Raw genomic sequence first — 7,500 nt, 5'->3', positions numbered from 1 at the left:
GGGCCGGCCCTGGGGAACTCTTTCGACTTCACGTTTACGGACTCTGTCCTTTTTTTCCGGAGGGGGGCCTTTTCCTCCAGAGCGCCCTGGTGACCGCCTGCCTGCCTGCCTGCCGACCCCAGATGACGCACCCCCCCCCCCAGGATGTCAGAAACCGATACCGAGCTCCGTTTTTTAGCCCGTCGCCTTGTCCGATTGGGGCGCTCGTCCCCTTCCTCGACAAAACCCCGAAGGCCCGTCTTAGGACCACCTCGGCACCGACGGGGGCTCCGCCAGGCAGACGTATTCGCTCGTGCCCGAACACGAGGCGCTCTCCCCGGTCGCCAGCCGGGGGAGGTTCGTTAGCATTGGGAATCTCGTTCGTACGCAACAGCACGGACACTCGCCGTTTACCCAGACCGACCGTTCGACAAGCATATGCCTGGGGTGCACTTTTTCCATAAAACCAGCCTGTCTTTTTCTGGAGGTCTCGTACTTCCAGAGCTCCGACGGGGGCGTAATCTGGATTTTATATGCCCACCCAGAGCGAGTCTGAGTGGGACTCACGACGGTCTGATCAATGGTAGGGGGTGCTCTGTGTTTCGCACCACCACACTTGCCCTCTTCCATACAGCCCCGAAGGCCCGTTTTAGGACCGTCTTCCCTCCAGGTGGAGCTCCAGGGGGTGTCGGGTGAATCTGACTCTGGCCCAGGACGGGCCACCCTCCCTGGGCTGGCCAGGGAGGTCTGAGGGCATGGAGCTTTGGAACCACACCACGTCAGTGGACTTAGTCTATTTTTTTTCCCCAAGCTTTGGCACCAGAGCCGGACCACACCATGTGCGCTGGGCTCGTGCCCAGGAAAGATGCACCCTGCCTGGGGTTTCACTTTTTCCATAAAACCAGCCTGTCTTTTCCTGGAGGTCTCGTACTTCCAGAGCTCCGACGGGGCGTAGTCTGGATCTTATATGCCCACCCGGAGCGAGTCTGAGTGGGACTCACGACGGTCTGATCAATGGTAGGGGGGGTGCTCCGTGTTTTGCACCACCACACTTGCCCTCTTCCATACAGCCCCGAAGGTCCGTTTTAGGACCGTCTCCCCTCCAGGTGGAGCTCCAGGGGGTGTCGGGCGAATCTGACTCTGGCCCAGGACGGGCCACCCTCCCTGGGCTGGCCAGGGAGGTCTGAGGGCATGGAGCTTTGGAACCACACCACGTCATTGGACTTAGTCGATTTTTCTCAGAGCCGGACCCCCCCGCCATGTGCGCTGGGCTCGTGCCCAGGAAAGATGCACCCTACCTGGGGTGCACTTTACATAAAACCAGCCTGTCTTTTCCTGGAGGTCTCGTACTTCCAGAGCTCCGACGGGGCGTAGTCTGGATTTTATATGCCCACCCAGAGTGAGTCTGAGTGGGACTCACGACGGTCTGATCGCTGGTAGGGGTCCTCTGTGTTTGCCACCACCACGCTTCCCCTCTCTCATACATCCCCGAAGGCCCGTTTTAGGACCGTCTTCCCTCCAGGTGGAGCTCCAGGGGGTGTCGGGCGAATCTGACTCTGGCCCAGGACGGGCCACCCTCCCTGGGCTGGCCAGGGAGGTCTGAGGGCATGGAGCTTTGGAACCACACCACGTCATTGGACTTAGTCGATTTTTCTCAGAGCCGGACCCCCCGCCATGTGCGCTGGGCTCGTGCCCAGGAAAGATGCACCCTACCTGGGGTGCACTTTACATAAAACCAGCCTGTCTTTTCCTGGAGGTCTCGTACTTCCAGAGCTCCGACGGGGCGTAGTCTGGATTTTATATGCCCACCCAGAGTGAGTCTGAGTGGGACTCACGACGGTCTGATCGCTGGTAGGGGTCCTCTGTGTTTGCCACCACCACGCTTCCCCTCTCTCATACATCCCCGAAGGCCCGTTTTAGGACCGTCTTCGCTCCAGGTGGAGCTCCAGGGGTGGCGGGCAAATCTGAATCTGGCCCAGGACGGGCCACCCTCCCTGGGCTGGCCAGGGAGGTCTGAGGGCATGGAGCTTTGGAACCACACCACGTTATTGGACTTTGTCTATTTTTTTCCCCCAAACTTTGGCACCAGAGCCGGACCACCACACCATGTGCGCTGGGCTCGTGCCCAGGAAAAGATGCACCCTGCCTGGGGTGCACTTTTCAGAAAACCAGCCTGTCTTTTCCTGGAGGTCTCGTAACTTCCAGAGCTCCAGCGCGGCGTAATCTGGATTTTTTACATGCCCACCCAGAGTGACTCTGAGTGGGACTCACGACGGTCTGATCGCTGGTAGGGGTCCTCTGTGTTTGCCACCACCACGCTTCCCCTCTCTCATACATCCCCGAAGGCCCGTTTTAGGACCGTCTTCGCTCCAGGTGGAGCTCCAGGGGTGGCGGGCGAATCTGAATCTGGCCCAGGACGGGCCACCCTCCCTGGGCTGGCCAGGGAGGTCTGAGGGCATGGAGGTTTGGAGCCACCCCACATTTTTTGTACTTTGTCGTTTTTCGAGATCTGGGCTTCAGAGTCGAGCCCAGGCTCCGTTTCAAGGTGGGCATTGGGCTTCGTTCTTGCCCAGGAGACCCGCACCCTGCCTGGGATGCACTTTTCAGAGAAACCGGGCCGCCTTTTCCCGGAGGTTTTCGTGTTTTTCAGAGCTCCACCACAGCAGAGATTGAATCCTCTTCCCCAGCCAGAGTGCACCCTCTCTGGCTTGGGTGAGTGCCTTGAGTGCCCTGGAGGTCCGAACAGACAGCACGTTTATGGACTCTGTCTATTTTTCAAATTCGACTCCAGAGTCAAGCCGGCCAGGGGCTCTCTGAAGGCCCCTCTCTCCCTCATCCTCTACAAGAGCCCCAGGGTCCGTTTTAGGACCGTCTTCGCTCCAGGCGGAGCTCCAGGGGTGGCGGGGGAAATCTGAGTCTGGCCCAGGACGGGCCACCCTCCCTGGGCTGGCCAGGGAGGTCTGAGGGCATGGAGGTTTGGAGCCACCGCACCTTTTTTGGACTCTGTCGTTTTTCGAGATCTGGACTTCAGAGTCGAGCCCAGGCTCCGTTTCAAGGTGGGCATCGGGCTTTATTCGTGCCCATGAGACCCGCACCCTGCCTGGGATGCACTTTTCAGAGAAACCGGGCCGTCTTTTCCCTGGAGGTTTTCGTGTTTTTCAGAGCTCCACCACAGCAGAGATTGAATCTGCTTCCCCAGCCAGAGTGCACCCTCTCTGGCTTGGGTGAGTGGTGCCTTGAGTGGCCAGGGCCAACATCACCCACGGGCATCGGGCTTTATTCGTGCCCATGAGACCCGCACCCTGCCTGGGATGCACTTTTCAGAGAAACCGGGCCGTCTTTTCCCTGGAGGTTTTCGCGTTTTTCCAGAGCTCCACCACAGCAGAGATTGAATCTGCTTCCCCAGCCAGAGTGCACCCTCTCTGGCTTGGGTGAGTGGTGCCTTGAGTGGCCAGGGCCAACATCACCCACGGGGCATCGGGCTTTATTCGTGCCCAGGAGACCCGCACCCTGCCTGGGATGCACTTTTCAGAGAAACCGGGCCGTCTTTTCCTGGAGGTTTCGCGTTTTTCCAGAGCTCCACCACAGCAGAGATTGAATCTGCTTCCCCAGCCAGAGTGCACCCTCTCTGGCTTGGGTGAGTGCCTTGAGTGGCCAGGGCCAACATCACCCACGGGGCATCGGGCTTTATTCGTGCCCAGGAGACCCGCACCCTGCCTGGGATGCACTTTTCAGAGAAACCGGGCCGTCTTTTCCTGGAGGTTTCGCGTTTTTCCAGAGCTCCACCACAGCAGAGATTGAATCTGCTTCCCCAGCCAGAGTGCACCCTCTCTGGCTTGGGTGAGTGCCTTGAGTGGCCAGGGCCAACATCACCCACGGGGCATCGGGCTTTATTCGTGCCCAGGAGACCCGCACCCTGCCTGGGATGCACTTTTCAGAGAAACCGGGCCGTCTTTTCCCTGGAGGTTTTCGTGTTTTTCAGAGCTCCACCACAGCAGAGATTGAATCTGCTTCCCCAGCCAGAGTGCACCCTCTCTGGCTTGGGTGAGTGGTGCCTTGAGTGGCCAGGGCCAACATCACCCACGGGGCATCGGGCTTTATTCGTGCCCAGGAGACCCGCACCCTGCCTGGGATAGCAGATCGGTTTGTGTGAGTTCTGGTTGTGTGAGCGTTACCCTTCTACATCACCCCCATGGCCCGTTTTAGGACCGTCTCGGCTCCGGGCGGACAGCCGGGGGGCAGGGGGCGAATCTGCCTCCGGCCCGGGTCGGAGCACCCTCCCCGGGGCCGTGCGTGGAGACCCGTCGCGCCCGGAGCTCCCGTGCAACCCCACGTTTTGGACTTGGGTTTTGGAGCGAGCGAGCGGGGTCGAAACCCCGGGGGCCGAGCCGCCACGGAGCCCCCGAGCCCCGGGGACGAAGCCCCGGGAGCGAGGTCCCTCCGTGGAGGCGCGAGCCCCCGGAGCCCGGCCGCCCGCCCGGGGAGGAGAGCGCACGCTCCCCTACCCCTCAAAACCCACGTGGCTGGTTGCAGCAGACCCTGTGCACCGGAGGTTCCTCCAGGAGCGCGGGGCTGGGCGCTCCAAGCCCAAGTCATACAGGCAACCATGCCTCCCCGGGACTCCCCCTGCGAGCGGCGGCTGTTTGAAGGACGGTAACCCCACCGCACGGGGCTTCAAACGACCGTAGCTCGCCGAAGGCGGCTCCGATCGACGCCAAATTTTTGTCGGCTGGAGAACGGGACGAGACCTTTCGAATGAGACCGCCCCCAGCCCCGTGGGCCCCCGGGGGCCCGAGATACGGGCCCCCAAAGCGCCCCGGAAGCGGAAAAACGCAAATATCTCGCCGAAAAGTCGACGTGCCCGGCCGAGGCCGGGCTCATTCGAACCGTCTCGCCGAGCTGAACGCGTCCATATGCGTTTCGTCGTTTTTGGTCGAGTATTCGCGGAGATATCGGCCGAAAACCCTCGGCCGCGCTCTGAAATGGCGCCCGCCGATGACGTCACGATCCCGGGAGAAAATCGCCCGTATCTCCGCGACGCGAAGGCCCAGAGAGCTCAAATTTGGGTGGCGAGGTCCCACGGGGGCCCTCGCTCGAACCAGGGCGGCGGCGGGCCCCGGGGACGCCCCCTACCGGATCGCCGTTCGCCGGGACCCCCGACTTTGAACGGCTATAACTCGGGGACCCGGGCGAGTTGGACCTCGTGGGTGGGCTCTTTCGAAAGGCCCCGTCCGGCACTACGGTCGATTCGAGTTTGGGGAAGATTGGCCCAGGGGTTCGCGAGATATAAGCCAAAAACGCCGCGCCTTTGACCGGGCCTAACTCCCTGACCCCGAGGCCCCCGGGGACGCGGGTGGCCTCTTTGGATAGGGCCCCTCAAGGCCTTGGGAAGACCCGAGTTTGAAATTTTTTCGCCCGGCCGTCTTCGAGATATCGGCGAAAAACGGAATCTTCCCGTCTTGTGGGTGTGGGTGTCTCCGGGGGGCGGGGGGACTTCCAGGACCCCGGGGGGGGCCACCTGGCCGTGCCCGAGGACGGTGCACCTCCCTGGGTGTGCCGTCAGAGCCTCCGGGGCCCCCGGAAGTCCCCGCCCACTGCACGTTTTCGGACTTTGAGGGATTTTCGGGCCCCGAATTCGAACGCCCGTAGCTCGGGGACCCGGCGGCCCAGAGACACCGGACTCGGGTCAAGTGTGGCGTCCCGGCGGGCCCCTCGCAAAGAGCCCGCCCCCGAGCTCCGGGGCCCCCGGGTCCCGGAGAAAAGGGGCCCGACGTGTCGGGGGGGCGCCTGGGAAGGAAAGGTCCCAGGGGCCCGGGGGAGGCGGGGTCCGAGAGGGCCCGTGGGGAGCCCCCGACACCCGAAAGGGCGAGCCGCTGGGACCTCCCCTCTCCGAGATACGGGCCGTTTTCTCCGAAAGTCGCCCGCGCGTAACGGGGCCCATCTCGGGACCGGGAGGTCCCAGCGGCTCGCGGCGGCGGGTGCGGGGCCCGCTCTCGGGGACCTTGCTCCTCCCGCCGTCCCGAGCCACGGGGACCTTCCGGTCCCGAGATACGGCCACTTCCTGTCCAGCTTTGACCGGGTGTAACTCGAAAAGTAAGCCGAGTTGGGGCTCCACACTCGGGGGTATTGGGGGCCTCTAGGAGGGCCCCCCACGCCGGGTGTATGGGGCCCCAACTCGGCTTGGTTCCGGAGATATGGCCCTTTAAAGTTTCAACTTTGACCGGGTGTAACTCGAAAAGTAAGCCGAGTTGGGGCTCCACACTCGGGGGTATTGGGGGCCTCTAGGAGGGCCCCCCACGCCGGGTGTATGGGGCCCCAACTCGGCTTGGTTCCGGAGATATGGCCCTTTAAAGTTTCAACTTTGACCGGGTGTAACTCGAAAAGTAAGCCGAGTTGGGGCTCCACACTCGGGGGTATTGGGGGCCTCTAGGAGGGCCCCCCACGCCGGGTGTATGGGGCCCCAACTCGGCTTGGTTCCGGAGATATGGCCCTTTAAAGTTTCAACTTTGACCGGCTGTAACTCGAAAAGTAAGCCGAGTTGGGGCTCCACACTCGGGGGTATTGGGGGCCTCTAGGAGGGCCCCCCACGCCGGGTGTATGGGGCCCCAACTCGGCTTGGTTCCGGAGATATGGCCCTTTAAAGTTTCAACTTTGACCGGCTGTAACTCGAAAAGTAAGCCGAGTTGGGGCTCCACACTCGGGGGTATTGGGGGCCTCTAGGAGGGCCCCCCACGCCGGGTGTATGGGGCCCCAACTCGGCTTGGTTCCGGAGATATGGCCCTTTAAAGTTTCAACTTTGACCGGCTGTAACTCGAAAAGTAAGCCGAGTTGGGGCTCCACACTCGGGGGTATTGGGGGCCTCTAGGAGGGCCCCCCACGCCGGGTGTATGGGGCCCCAACTCGGCTTGGTTCCGGAGATATGGCCCTTTAAAGTTTCAACTTTGACCGGCTGTAACTCGAAAAGTAAGCCGAGTTGGGGCTCCACACTCGGGGGTATTGGGGGCCTCTAGGAGGGCCCCCCACGCCGGGTGTATGGGGCCCCAACTCGGCTTGGTTCCGGAGATATGCCCGTTTGAAGTTGCAACTTCTACCCAGTCTAATAATCCCAAAATAATAATTAAATAAAAAAAAAAAATAATAATAAAAATAAAAATAAGCCGAGTTGGGGCTCCACACTCTGGGCCTGGGGGGCACCACTAGGAGATCCCCCTGTGCCCAGAGCGTGGAGCCCCGAATCGGCTTTCCACACCACTCACACCGGTTTCTGACTACCTTAAGAGAGTCATTGTTAGTCGCGCAGTTTACCCGACTCTGGGAACCGGGGCTTTGGGCTTGGGGGAGACCCACCGCTCGCCCCCTAACACGTCGGGGGGGACCAGGGGGCACCCGCCTGGACCCCCTCAGCCCCACTTCGGAGAACCAGAACGCTGGCCAGGGACCCCCACGGCGGTTGAAGTTTGAACTTCTACCCGGTGCATCCCGAAAAATTGAAAAAAATAAAATAAAATAAGATTAAAATAA

The sequence above is a fragment of the Pimephales promelas genome, chromosome 2 (genome assembly GCF_988280905.1).
Source record: "Pimephales promelas chromosome 2, fPimPro1.hap1.1, whole genome shotgun sequence".
NCBI classification, from domain to species: Eukaryota; Metazoa; Chordata; class Actinopteri; order Cypriniformes; family Leuciscidae; genus Pimephales; species Pimephales promelas.
The sequence above is the reverse complement of the archived record's forward strand: the minus strand, read 5'-3'. Positions refer to the sequence as shown.